This window comes from Delphinus delphis, chromosome 18, assembly GCF_949987515.2.
Source record: "Delphinus delphis chromosome 18, mDelDel1.2, whole genome shotgun sequence".
In the NCBI taxonomy this organism is placed as follows: Eukaryota; Metazoa; Chordata; class Mammalia; order Artiodactyla; family Delphinidae; genus Delphinus; species Delphinus delphis.
This window is the reverse complement of record NC_082700.1, coordinates 18049752-18064894: the sequence shown is the minus strand read 5'-3', so window position 1 is coordinate 18064894 and position 15143 is coordinate 18049752. Positions and strand designations below refer to the sequence as shown.

Here is a 15143-nt window from a genome sequence, read left to right as displayed (position 1 = left end):
AAACAGATTGTCTGCATATGAATGTATGTTTACATTTGATTCCTACTAAATACCATTTTTTAAGATGCATACAAAGAAATCACAAAAAGTGACCTTATATTAGGCCACAAAGACATCAGTAAATTTTCAAAGGAGAAATAGTGCAAACTTCATTCTGTAAATACAACACAATAAAACTAGAAGTTATTTTTAAATTTTTCAGAAGATAAGCAAACTGTTCTTTAAAAATACCCTATTAATACGTGAAAATTAAAAAAGAACATTCTTTCAAAAATTATTTGGACACAGAATTAAAAGTACAATTATAGGGACTTCTGTTTCAGACTATGATGGAGTAACAGGGACTAGATTTACTCTTCTATCTTACATAATTAAAAAACTGGACAGAATTAATAAAACAATGGTTTTCAGACACTGGACACCAGGCAGCTCAGCCCAGTAATCCCTAAGAGAAAGGAAACAAACAAAGGTAAGCTTCACAATTGTCCCAGTTTGCAGAGCAGGAAGGGGAACCCAAGCAGAGCATGGCAGTCTCCCTGAGTTCAAAAGACAGAGTTGATAATTCAAGAAGGCCAATGTGGCTAAAATTCACAGGGCAAAATACCAGAGAGGGAGAGCTACAAAGAGAGCCCCAGAGATCTGCAAAAAGTTCCCCTCAAATCTTCACTGAGAACTGATCAGTGCACGTCCATGAGAAAACTCTCCAAGGCCAAGGAAAGAACCACTGGAAAGAAGCAGGCTGAAGAATTCCCACTACACACACAGGCTGAGAATAAATAGGTCATGTTCCCAACAGTCAGAATAAAGAAATCTCATAATAAATGGGAGATTGGGTTGAGTACTCAGAAAAATATTGCCTCAGTAGCAGGACCAAATTAGTCCTAAAGGTTGTTCTGGTCCCCCCCAATAGAGGTTACAAGAGAGCTTGAAAGGATCAAATTGTTTCCAAATAACTTAAGTGTATCCTAGAGAAGAATTAAAAATTTTTAGGAATCTAGCACACTACAACATAGAATCCACATGTCTAGCATCCAGTCAAAAAGTACCAGGCATGCCAAAAGCAGGAAAACACATGCATAATAAGGAGAAAAACTTAATAGAAAATAGCTCAGAAATGACACAAGTAACAGCATTAGTACAAAAAGACATTAAAACAGCTATTACAAATATACTCCATAAGTTTAAGAAAGTATAAAAAAGCATAAGTATTGTTAAGGAGAGCCCTGGAATATATTAAAAAGACACAAATCAAATTTCTAAATATTAAAACTACAATTCTGAGATAAAAATTACACCAAATAGGATGAACAGATTAGACACTGCAGAAGAAATAATTAGTAAACTTGAAGACAAAACAGAAGTTATCAAAATGAAACACTGAGGGCTTCCCTGGTGGCGCAGTGGTTGGGAGTCCGCCTGCCGATGCAGGGGACATGGGTTCGTGCCCTGGTATGGGAGGATCCCGCATGCCACGGAGCGGCTGGGCCCGTGGGCAATGGCCGCTGGGCCTGCGCGTCCAGAGCCTGTGCTCCGCAACGGGAGAGGCCACAACAGTGAGAGGTCTGCGTACTGCAAAAAAAAAAAAAAAAAAAAAAAAGAAACACTGAGGGAAAAAAAAGACCAAAAAAAAAAAAAAATTAACGAGCATTCCTAACTATGGGAAAACTTCAAGCAGCCTAATGTATGCATTGTTTGAGTCCTAAAAGGAGAGCAGAGAAAAGGGGAAACAGAAAACAATGTTTGAAGAAATAATGACCAAAAATTTTCTAATTTAATGAAAACTAAACTGAGAGAAATGAAAGAAGAAAAATACAAATCTACTACTATAGTCCAAGATATAAATACTCTTCTTTCAATAATTCATAGAAAAAGTAGAAAATCAGTAAGTATATAAAAGACTTGAACAGCACTAAAACCAATTTGATCTGATATATATCAAACATACAAACATAGAAAATATGTTCTCTGATCACATTAACTTAGAAATCAATAATAAAAGATATGAGAAATTCCCAAACATTTGGAAACTAAATAGCACACTACTAAGTAATCTATTGGTCAAAGAAGAAATAAAAGCAGAAATTAGAAATTATTTGGGGGAATTCCCTGGCAGTCCAGTGATTAGGACTGGGCACTTTCATTGCCATAGACCCAAGTTCGATCCCTGGTCAGGGAACTAAGATCCTGCAATCCATGCAGCATGGCCAAAAATTAAAAAGGAAAAGAAAAGAAATTACTTTTAACTGAATGAAAAGGAAAACCTAACAACAAAATCTGTGGGATGCAGGTAAAGAAGTATTTAGAGAGACGTGTTTAACATTAAGCACTTATATTAGAAAAGAAAGCATGCCTCAAGCTAATGACCTCAGCTTCCACCTGAAGAAACTAGAGGCGTTAAGCCCAAAGCAAGCAGAACCAAGAAAATAATAAAGAGCAGAAATCAATAAAGTTAGAAACAGAAAAACAATGAAAAAAATCAATGAAACAGAACCCGATTATTTGAAAAGATCAATAAAGTTGCTCAACATCTTACAAGACTGACAAAGAAAAAAAGACAAAAATATCACTATCAGGAATGAAACATTAAACCATAAAAAAGCTATGAGAAAATGCTGATATTTATTTGATCTCTGGGTAAGATAGTTTTTTCAGACCAGGTCTATTTAAGAATAATGTTTTAATTTGTTAAGCCCTCCCTCCTCTTCCTTTTTAAAAACTGATTCTGGACTTTTCAAAAGACCAAGAGAATTCTGTTACAGAAACTTTTGAGAATGTGTTTTGTGGTGCCATTTAACTTGTTCTTCTATCCCCTGTATTTCCTATAAAAAGGAAGTTAGCTCTGAAAGCATAATAAAACATAAACATTTTTTACAAGATAAGTTCATAATGAATCACACCAAGAGGCAACAGTCTCATTGTCCCACTATTAGTGCTCTATGTTTGATGACTGAGTTAGGGTAATAATAGCACATTTCTTTATTGAAAAGACATTTCCCTTTTTGACTAGCTAGTAGGGTATAGACTGATATTTTTTTCAACCTGCAAATATGCAATTCTCTCTCAGTGCTTCCTCCAATGATTTTAGTATTCATTGGTGATCCTTCCCTAAATCAATTACTTCACCAGGGTTGCAAACCGGTAATTTTAAAAATTCTATTCTTTCTATGTATATTGGCTGGCACTGTTTTGTAGAGAAGAGCTTCTCCTCAACTATACTTCTAATTGTTTAATTCTCTTTATTTAATTACCAATTTTGAGAGTAGGAAGCTAGTAATATTCACTTCCAATGGTGGCAAAGAGAGATACGTTTTTTTGGTGGGGGAAGTCTTTCTCTTCTCTTGAATATCACTATAGGTTCACAAATTTTTACAAATTCAATGTTTCAATCAATTACAGGCATTATTCTTTTTGGTGCTGTCCTTGTAGCCTGGGTTGTCCCCCAAAAGCAGGGTCTGAAGCAAAAGCCTCATGTAATATTATTTTAATAAGAAATCCAATCACAATGAGCAGGAATGAGGAAATAGGGGAATAAAACAAAGAAGGAATATGTCAGCCAATATGACAATGCATCATCAAGCTGGCCACTTGTTAAATCTATCAGACTGAAACTCTTAGAAGCTATATGAACTGCATTTCAGGATCACCCCTAGGGTTCGGGGGTGGGAGGGTGGGAAAGGAAGAGGAAGAATTTATCTACTGGTTCTCATCTTGGATTGATCAAAGTCTTTCCCCAAAGGGAACTAACTCCCCTACACTTGAGTTTAACTCCTCTATTCTTCCCGGTTGCACATGTGTGGGTCTGGGCACTGAGTGGACCCCAGAGCAGTGGCCACATGGAAGCCCTGCGACACGTAGCAAAGGGCTTGCAGAATGACAGGAGATGAAGCTATAGTTATGCCTGCATGAGGGTTTGCATAGAGGTGAAATGAGACAAGTGAGTCCTAGAGGATCTGCAATGGTATATAAGAGGTATCTAAAACAATTGCTAAAACTTCCACAAATTAGGCCAGCGGGAGTCCTTTCAAGATAGCTCATACAACCTTCTGATACAGTTTCAATAATCCTTGAACTTTCATTGCTTTCTTGTTCAACACAATGGTGCAGGCTCACCTTGTATTTACTTTCTCCCAGATTTGGGCCATTTCTCCAGAGAGAAGTTTTCCAAATGTGAGGAACAGTGCACTTACCCTTGCTCAAAAGTGTTTACTTACTGCATCCAGCTCCAAGATCTCTGTTGGTTTTATGCTTTTTAATCAAATTTGAAGTAGCTCCTTATGGTCTAGCATTCTATGGCTCAATTATAAATTTACTCCCCCACCCACCCAGGACATCTAATAAACAAGGCAAAAGGAACACAGGATACCAGGAATAAATACTCCCACATGAAAAAGGGTAAGTGAGGAAACATTAATCTATAATATGTATGATATTTTGCTGGACAGGAAGAGCAAGCTTCCCTGCCTGGGGATGAGTTCCTTAGCTACCAAACTGGTTGCCCCTGGTTCTAATCTCTCTAATCCCTGGGAGAATCCTCCCTATCAATTGTCCTCCAACGTCACATTTGAGAGGGTCATTGTGGATGGTTCATGACTGACAACTTTCCTGCTGAAGCCAGTCTACCTGTTTGGGGGCCAGATTTAGGGGTCTGGGAGTTGCCAAGGGATGACAGAACTTTATTTCTCAGGCTTGAATTTCTTTGACAATACAACAGTCTTGGATTATCATTTGGCTTTTAATCACTTTGCCTTTTGTCTTCTACTCATCAAAGCCAAAAACTGTTGAATCTGTTGTGATTTTTGTCTCTAACCAGCTTCCTTGGTCTGCCCATTACTCAAGCCCCCAGGTTAAAATGCTTCCTTCTTGGTCTCTTCTTCCAAAAAAATGGGAGAACTTCCCCTTACACCCAGGCTGCATCCTATTAGATTGCTCTGTATTCCGGGGTTGACTGCCCCACAAGGCAGAAGTAGAAAAAGATGCTTGGGTTTTCAGGCTTCTCCTAGATTCTAATCATATCTTTCTCACACTTTGTGCCTCCCTACTTTTGCTCAAACTAATTTAGCTCATGGCTGTGATCACACTGGAGAGACAAATACGCAGGCATAATGCTTAGGAAGTTCTTAGGCTCTCAGGTTCTGTATATGCCTTTTTAGTTATCCTTTTCCATATGAGCTCATTATCTCTTACTCAGAATCCTTTGACTCAAATTCTACCCAGGTGGAGCTCTGCAAAATCACATGTTGCTCCACTTGAATGATTATGATTCATTTCATTAACCTGTGACTTTGCTTATTTACAATATCATTATCATGAGGAGGGTGGCTTAAAATCTGGCAACTGGAAGTGATGTCTGGAAGGTCTTAAATAGACTTTCTCCCCCTCACCCCGCCTTTTTTTTCTACTTTACTCATATCATTGGGTCATTCAGCATTTTTTTTTTCATTCAGCATTTTTTATTGCAAGAAGGCAGAAATTTTATAGCCTCCTTTTACCCTTACCTTGCGTGCATTTTCTTAAAGACCTCTTAGCCTAGTACACTCATTTATTACTTAAATAAATTCCTATTTATCAGTTCTATCCATCACTCCACTTCCCATGGTCCACTTCAATACTTAACTCCCTATAGAAAGGGGTCAGCCTCTATTTCCCCCACATTCTTCTCTCCTGATCAATAACACTGTAGTTACCTAAATAGATAATAAAGTTTGTTTTTGTGTTTGCTTTAATTATACTTCTAAGATTGGTGAGGGTAAAATAAAACAAGAACTCTAGTACTTTAACACAGAGTGTAAATTAACATAACTTTTTCCTGTAGGGATATTAACAATAAGTTGCAAAAGGCTTAAAATATTCATATTCCTTTTTATTTAGTAATTCAATGTCTACAAATTTATTCTAAGAATAAGTATGCAAGGAAGAATATACAGGGATATTTATTACACTATTTATAGCAAAAAAACCCCAAAACTAAAGTCCAAAGTATGTGATTGATTATAATCATTGGGGTCCACGTGGCATGGGCATTGGCCAACCAAAGCAGATGTCCAAACAACCAGCATAGTTGCAGGCCATTCCGCATGCCTACTGAATATTGAGCAGGGTTCATTCATTAATACAGAATAACACGGTCAAGTTGTTTAAGAACATTTAAAGAAATGGGGATATATTTATTGCATAATATCAAGTTTAAAAATTCCAAGATGCTAAACTTAGTAAAGAATATGAGCCCCCAATTTTTGTTCTATTTTTTAAATAAATATTTCCTTCTATTTGGACATGGAAACAATACCAAAGGTTAACATTAGTTGGAACACCAGTGGTTACATTCATACATTCTTGTGTTTTCCAAATGTTCTAAAATTAACATGTACAGTCAGTTTTGCTACAAAATGAGGTAAGTGTTCCTAAAAATCTCCATGCTATGCAATATCATGCAATAAGAACCACAGGAATTCTGGGGAAAACCGGGTTGGAGCTCAATACTCAAAAATTTCATCAGAGACATATTTTTTCTCTTAAAGTAGGAACCTAATAAAAATAGTAGCACACTTTTACACGTTAAATGGTTTAAAAAAATACATAAATACCACAATAAATATGGTACTTTTTCTTGAAAAAGACCTGACATTTTGCTTATGGCGGTGGATGTTAGGAGACTTATAGCTTGTGAATTATTTCAAAATAGTGGAAATAGGATTATCTGAAATCAGCTGGAGAGTTGTAACACCAAACATGGATGAATGTGACTCATATAACATGTGGTACACAGAGACAGCTGGTACATGCTTGAGGTGTGTGCATGTCTATGTTTTGCGCATTTCTCCATGGTTTATGTTTTGTGCATTTCTCCATGGCTTGGTTCAGCTCGGTGGTTTTCTGCATTCGTAAAACTGTACAAAAGCAAATGAGAAATCTGCATTATGCTCAAATGTTTCCTAATATATCAATCATATTGGAACAAATTTGTGTTTTCAAAACAAGTGTTAAAAGCAGAAATGACTCTTTTACCACTGTAAAATATATGTATATGTTGAGTATGCTAACAAGTACTGTGAACCTATTGTTGTAATTTTGCTAATTTGGGTAACTACAGATTTTTTTTTTTAAGTGGTATTTACCTCTTACTCTCGCTGTTTTTTTAAACATCTTTATTGGAGTATAATTGCTTTACAGTGTTGTTTTAGTTTCTGCTGTATAACAAAGTGAATCAGCTATATGCATATGTATATCCCCATATCCTCTCCCTCTTTCGTCTCCCTCCCACCCTCCTTATCCCACCCCTCTAGGTAGTCGCAAAGCACCAAGCTGATCTCCCTGTGCCATGCAGCTGCTTTCCACTAGCTATCTATTTTACATCTGGCAGTGTATATATGTCAATGTTACACTCTTACTTCGTCCCAGCTTACCCTTCCCCTCCCCATGTCCTCAAGTCCATTCTCTATGTCTGTTCTTTATTCCTGTCCTGCCCCTAGGTTCACGAGAACCTTTTTTTTTTTTTTTTTTTTTTTAGATTCCATATATATGTGTTAGCATACAGTATTTGTTTTTCTCTTTCTGACTTACTTCACTCTGTATTACAGACTCTAGGTCCATCCACCTCACTACAAATAACTCAATTTTGTTTCTTTTTATGGCTGAGTAATATTCCATTGTATATATGTGCCACATCTTCTTTAGCCATTCATCTGTCGATGGACACTTAGGTTGCTTCCATTCACTGTTTTTTTCTCCTCGCTTCTCATCTATGCTTTTGTTTCTCTATTTTTCTCTCTTCCTAAAGATTACAGTATAGGTACAAAATACCACAGCTACAACTTCAGGTAGCCCAGGAATAACATTTGACTTTTCTTCAATAGTCTTATGCCAAAAAGGGAGACCCAAAGCAAAGAATCTATTTATTATCTTAGGAGTTTGTCATGCTATCCATGTACCATAGATAGCTCTAGTTCTTCTCATAATTCCCATTTCAGACAGAATTAACATCGTGGCCCTGGAACTTGCTTAAAGATACTCAAATTGCTTTCATAAAAGCAGAATACAGAAGAAATGCCAGAGGACAAATGCTTTAGAGGTGTCCAAGTTGCACTGAAATAGGGGTTAATTGATAGAATGAAAACACGTTTCCAATTGTCCATTAATTGCTAATCCTTGGCCAAATTTGGAAATCTTTAAAAGTTCTTAACTTCAGCAAGATAACAAAGCTTCTTCATTAGTCTGTTTTCTCTGTTATACTAACTCTGCTTCCATCTCCACCTTCTGCTTTTTTTAGGAAGGAGGAAGCTTGAATTACAAAATTTAGGTGACACCCCTGCCCATTGGCTGTATTTCCAAAATGTCAGAGCAATCTCTCAAAGCTGAGACCATCAATCTTTTTCTCACTTTCTAGCACTACTCTGGCCCCCTACTGGTACTGCGCTGCAGTGGCAGCTGCAATATTTGGCCCTCAGCAGTAACATCTACTATGCCAGTCCAAGGAATGACTGCCTTGTTTCCCTAATGCCAAGATAAAATATATCTCTACATATATCTATTTAGTAATAAATAAATATAGACATATAGTCTCTGAAGGCCTTTATGTGATAAACTATTCTGAACACTCTTCTCATATCAAGTGCCTAGTTTCACAGTCCATAAAATCTTTGAAATTAGGCAGACCCAGATTTGAATGAAAACAGATTGTACGTAAGTAACATATCTTTAAATTGGAGATAACAGTATATACTCCAGGACTAGTTGTGAGCATCAAGTGAAATAATATACATACATGCCTGACTCAGTTAACTGTTAAATGTTAGACACTGCTCCACTCATAAAAAACAAACAACAACAACAACAAAACTCTAGCATATATTAAAAGTACATCATCCAACTTGCAGTTGCTCTATCACTACTCCTGAATGGGGCAGATCCACTGGAGGAGTCACAAGCAGTTTGTAGTCAACCTCATTTACGAAACACTTAGTAGATGCAAAGTGCTATAGTAGGTGCTCCAGAGATACTCATAACCCACACACCAACAAGTCATTAACTATGTGTTTAAGGACTTTTAAATTTGTCTTATATACCAACTAGACCAAAAGAATTCCGTTAAAAGAATTTTGAGTGCAGCCTTTTTTTTTTTTTTTTGGCCACACCACGAGGCCTGTGGGATCTTAGTTCCCTGAGCAGGGACTGAACCCGGGCCCTCGGCAGTGAAATCACAGAGTCCTGACCACTGGACCGTCAGGGAATTCCCTGAATGCAGCATTTTTAAAAAGCATAGGATAGGAGTACAGAAACCCTGGAGTTTAGTCTAATTTACTCTAAGCAAAAGACAGAGTTGGGGTGGGGGCAAGGGAAACGGGACCCTTAACCATTTGATCTAAGTAAGAAAATTACAAGAAGTCTCAGAGGTTCCAGAAGCGGTGCAGGGATTCCAGAATATTTGTGAATTTGAGATTAATAGCGAATTATCAAGGAGATGCTCTATAACAATGCTTTATTTTACACTCAATTAATCCACATCTTTCATTCTAACAAACATTTTGAGGGTATTTTCTATGTGACACAAAGTAGTTTTCATAATGAACTTCAGTTAATACTGTCCATACTTTCAGGGTTGCTACTAGCTTATATGGTACTTTGGTAAAAGTCAGAAAAAGAGACAGGTGCAGTCAAGCAGGCGCATAGATTAACCAGCAGATAGCACCTTCATACAAAGAACAAGTACCCTTTTCACAGGCAGATGCAGCCCTGCACCAGCCTGGCACATAGTTTGATGTGACAGAAGTGGGGATGTGAGCTGGATTTCAGGCCCCACTCACTTCCCTGGCCAGGAGGCTTTGGGCAGTGGACAAGCCATACAACTAAATGCAATGGCCCTGAACACTTGACAATGGCAAGGCTCTGTTACAACTTTCTTATCACTTCAATGTATAGGATTCATTCATCCAACCATCTGAGGGAAATCTGCTCTTTGGGGGTACAGAGTAAAATAAGAAATTCATATTTTATTAGGGGATATAAGACATGTACTAAAAATAAATAGAGTATAAGGCAAAAAGTTATGAATTACCAATGAAAAGACTAATGAAATACCAAAATATTCAGAAGAGCCAAAAAAACATACCTTGAGGAATCACAGGTTTCATAGAAAAGGTGCACTGAACTCAATTTTGAATGATGGGTATGATTTGGTCACATGGAGATAAGAACACAGTATTAGGAAGTACAAGATATAAATAACAAGCAATAATTTAGCTTATCAGAAGCAAATGCTATGTGAATGACACTAAAAAAAACTGAAAAAAAACCAGGTTGGGATCAGATTATGAAGAGCTTTAATACTAGGTTAATGAGTTTAACTGTTAATTTGTGGGCAAAAGGGAGCCATGATGTAATCAAACCCTCTTTCATGAATATGAATGTGGCAGTGTGTAAGAAGAATCAAGAAGGCAGAGAGACAGGAGGAGATGAAATTAAAGGCAATTGCACTAGTCTAGGATGGCAATGAAAGTAACTAGGCAGTCTACCTATCAGAGACAATAGGTTTGGCAACTGAATAAATGTAGATGGTAATTGAGAGAAGAGACAATATGATGAGTTTCCATGCCTGTGTGAAAGAGTAGATGGGTAATATTTTCAAAATAAATAAGGACCAACGAAGGAAAAACAAATTTTTGCAAAATAACCAGTTGCTTGATATGTAACAAGTTTGAGGTGCCAGCAAGACTTCTGGATATAGATGCCTACAGAGGCAGTTGAACACATAGCATAGAACTTGGAGAGAAAACAGAGCCAGAGATATATTGGGGGTCACTCATTCTGCCAGTGCAATATGAGAGACCAAAAAGAAAGCCAAGAACAAACCTTTAAGGAACGTCTATAAGTTGTGATAGAAAAAACTGACTAAAGAAACAGTAGTTAGAGAAGGACAGGAGAACCAGAAAAGTATACTATCACTATGAACAAAAAGGAGAACATCAAGAATATGAAGGGTGCAACAATATGGAATACTGTAGAGCAGTGATGAGCATCCTGCCTAAACCTGTAATCTAATTTCTAAGGCCCTCTTTCAATTCTTACAAACCAAAGGTATCAGGGGAAATAGGTATATTCAGAGAACCACTTAGGACAAGGAAAAGGACCTTTAAGAATTCATATTCCCCTAAAATCCTAAAGACATAGGCTGATAGAGAGGCCAAAGCCAGGCTGGGATCACCAGAGCATACGGTACTACAGCAAAGCATAAAGCAGGCAGAGGACTCCAAGCCAGTCCTCCTGGGAAATTGGTAATATTCGTTCTGATCCAGGTAGCATGGCTCAACTGACTTGCCTTGAACACTGGATGAGAGGTTGGAGTAGTAGTCCCTGACACACAACAAATATTCCAGGGCAAAATTAGGATTGTAAGAGGTTAGGAATGAGGTAACGGAGGCATGAGCATATATTACTGTTTCCAAGTGTTTTGATAAGGAACAGAAGGAGAGCTTGAAGGACTAATGAAAGGTATTTTTGTTGCTTGCTTGCTTGCTTTTTTTTTTTTAAACTCTCGGTAGATTGGGTGGAACAGATATCAGAAAGATGCAAGATAAGAGGATAATTAGTGAGGCAAGAGCCTTAAGCCCACAACGGAATATGGGATCAAGAACATAAGTGGAAAGTTTAACCCCCAAGAAGAATGATATATATATTTCTAAAATGAAAAAGGAAGAGAAAGTATGAGTAAAATAAACTGTCCAGGTAAAGAGAAATAAAGTTAGAAAGCACATGATTGTTTCCATTTTCTCAGAAAAGAAGAACTCAAGATCATCTGAAGAGAATGAGAGTGGAGTAATAGAATGTGCATTTGAGCAGAGTGAAAATTGATGTTATCAAAAATCATATAGGGACTTCCCTGGTGGCACAGTGGTTAAGAATCCGCCTGCCAATGCAGGGGACATGGGTTCAGTCCCTGGTTGGGAAGATGCCACATGTCACGGAACAACTAAACCCATGTGCCACAGACACTGAGCCTGTGCTCTAGAGCCCAAGAGCCACAACTACTGAAGCCCGCGCACCTAGAGCCCGTGTTCTGCAACAAGAGAAGCCACTGCAGTGAGAAGCCTGCACACCACAATGAAGAGTAGCCCCCACTCGCCGCAACTAGAGAAAGCCTGAGCACAGCAACGAAGACTCAACACAGCCAAAAACAAAATAAATTAAATAAATAAATAAGGAAATAAAAAGAATCCGCCTGCCAATGCAGGGGACACGGGTTCAATCCCTGGTCGGGAAGATCCCACATGCTGCTGAGCAACTAAGCCTGTGCACCACAACTACTGAGCCTGCGCTCTAGAGCCTGTGAGCCACAACTACTGAAGCCCGAGCACCTAGAGCCCATGCTCCGGAACCACAACAAGAGAAGCCACCACAATGAGAAGCCTGCGCACCGCAAATGAAGAGTAGCTCCCGCTCGCTGCAACTAGAGAAAGCCTGCACAGCAATGAAGACCCAACAGAGACAAAAATGAATAAATAAATAATAAGTTAATTTAAAAAAAAAAGAAATGAAGGGGTACCAAAATAAATAAATAAATAATAATTTTAAAAAATCATATAAATGTAGTAAGAAGAAAAGCTAAAGGCTATAACTTGCATACATCAAATTCTAAGCTCAATAGTTACAATTCCACTTACAATTGCAGCACAAACAATAACCAGGTGAAATACATGCTATGGTATTCCTCCAACTTCCCAATTCAAGGAAAAACAAAGAATGAGGTAAGAAAGAAATCATGGAATCCTCAGATACGATATATCAATACAATATCATCATAACCAACAAAAATGGGCTTAGTGCTATAACCATAGTCAGATGGTAATGACTCTCTTATTTCCCTGCCCTTCTTTGATGGATCTATTTTCTGTTTTTTTCCACAGTTGATACTTGTATGAAAAGTTCTTCCTTGAATCAATTAAGAACACAACATAGCTTTTAATGAAAGAACAACTCTCATCCTATCAAGAACTGACACATGTTCGTTCTCTTTTTATAAAGTACGTCATCTTCCAATTTTCTGAGTTTTTACAAACTTTCACTTTGCTACAAATTATTGAAATCAGAGCTATACAAAAAATTTTATGTTGGAAAATCATATTATTTCTGTTATAACTCTTTAAAAGTACAATTTGTAAGCTGGTGCTTTAGAACCAGGAAGGAAAACAGGATCTAAAAAGAACACAGAAAGGACAAAGAGAGAATTAGGTTGAATAAAGGGACAGAAGACCTTGAGTTATAAATTATTCAGTTTAAAATGTCCTGGGAGGGAGAAGCGAGAGGAGGCGTTGGCGGCGGCACTAGGGGGGCGCGGGGGTGGGGTGCGAGAGTGAGTGAGCAGCTGAGTGAGTTTATCCCTATGGTTGGTGAGAGGCCCGGGGCCTACCTCCGAGGAGCGGGGTCGCAGCGCCAGCTAGCAACGGGCACCTCCCGGGCCCCGGCCCGGCGTCGGCTCAGTTGTGAGGAGGAGGGGAAGCGAGTGTCCGGCCCCAGTCATGGAGGGCATGGACGTGAACCTGGACCCCGAGCTGATGCAGAAGTTCAGCTGCCTGGGCACCACCGTCAAGGACGTGCTCATCTCTGAGTTCCAGCGGTTGCTCGGCTTCCAGCTCAACTCGGCCGTCTGCGCCCTCTTCCTGGACATGACCAACTGGAACCTACAAGCAGCAACTGGCGCCTATTATGACTTTGAGAGCCCAAACATCAGTGAGCCCTCTATGTCCTTTGTTGAAGATGTCACCATAGGAGAAGGGGAGTTGATACCTCCTGATACTCAATTTATAAAAACATGGCAGATCCAAAATTCTGGGGCAGAGGCCTGGCCTCCAGGGGTTTGTCTTAAAAAAACCCCTGGAAGACCAATTTGGACATGTGAACATGGTAATGGTGAGATCGCTAGAGCCCCAAGTGATTGCAGATGTCAGCGTCCAGATGTGCAACCCCAGCAGAGCAGGAATGTATCAGGAACAGTGACAGATGTGCACTGCTACAGGACTCTACTATGTAGATGTCATCTGGGTCATTCTCAGTGTGGAGGTGGGTGGACTTTTAGGAGTAACACAGCAGCTGTCATCTTTTGAAACGGAGTTCAACACACAGCCACATCACAGGGTAGAAGAAACTTCAACCCGTTTGCCTCTCCCCAAAAGAACCAACAATCAGATGAAAACAACTTAAAAGACCCTGGGGGTTCCAGGTTCGACTCAATCAGCAAAAACACATGGTCTCCCGCTCCTGACCAAACCGAGCAAGATGAGAATAGACTCTCACAGAACTCTGTAAATCTCTCCCCCAGCATTCACGCAAACAACTTATCAGTAGTGACTTACAGTAAGGAATCTCCTCTACCCTAGGAGATGGCCATGAGAGAGCTCTGTCTGCCAGCATCTCACCTGGATTCTAGCACACTTGCTATTACATGAGATCTTGGGGGCTAGAATTTCAAATAGCGAATAGCCTTTTCTGAAGTCTTTAATGAAAGGAAAGTCAAACTCAACCAACATCCTTCATCTCATTGTAGGACTTTAAATAATATGTTTTCATTCACAAAAAAATAATAATAAAATAAAATGTCACGGGAAACTAGTCTCAAAGTATCTCTTTCTACAGTTTGAAGATTGTTGATAATGGAAAGTACTTTTTGACAAGATATTTAATTTTCAGACTCAAAGACATTGACAGCAAACAACACATAGAATTATAATAAAACATATTCACTGAATGGAAAAATCTCTATGGAATTAGTTCAGTAACTACAGTTGGATTTCATTATCTTTATAAAACACATTTTACCATAACTCTGAAGACTTATAAAACATGATCTAGAATAGGAGAAATGATTATAATCTATTAATAAATACTGACCACAGAAAAATACCCTTAATAAATGCAAACACAGAATGGTATCTCATTTTACAAATAAAATATGAACTAGTGTACTTTTCTTGCTATATTAATTCTTTAAAAATATATCTTTTAGGGCTTCCCTGGTGGCGCAGTGGTTGAGAGTCCGCCTGCAGATGCAGGGGACACGGGTTCGTGCCCTGGTCTGAGAGGATCCCACATGCCACGGAGCGGCTGGGCCCGTGAGCCATGGCCGCTAAGCCTGCACGTCTGGAGCCTGTGCTCCG

At 38.7% G+C, this 15143-nt stretch overlaps 1 protein-coding gene and 1 pseudogene across 2 annotated transcripts in view; one reads left to right on the top strand and one right to left on the bottom strand.

Annotated features, from left to right (window-relative positions):
* Window positions 1-15143, bottom strand: part of CAB39L (calcium binding protein 39 like) — a 99772-nt gene that overhangs the window by 63186 nt on the left and 21443 nt on the right. The gene's annotated exons all lie outside the window — the stretch shown is intronic.
* LOC132413931 (protein ILRUN-like) lies at window positions 13509-14366 on the top strand (annotated as a pseudogene).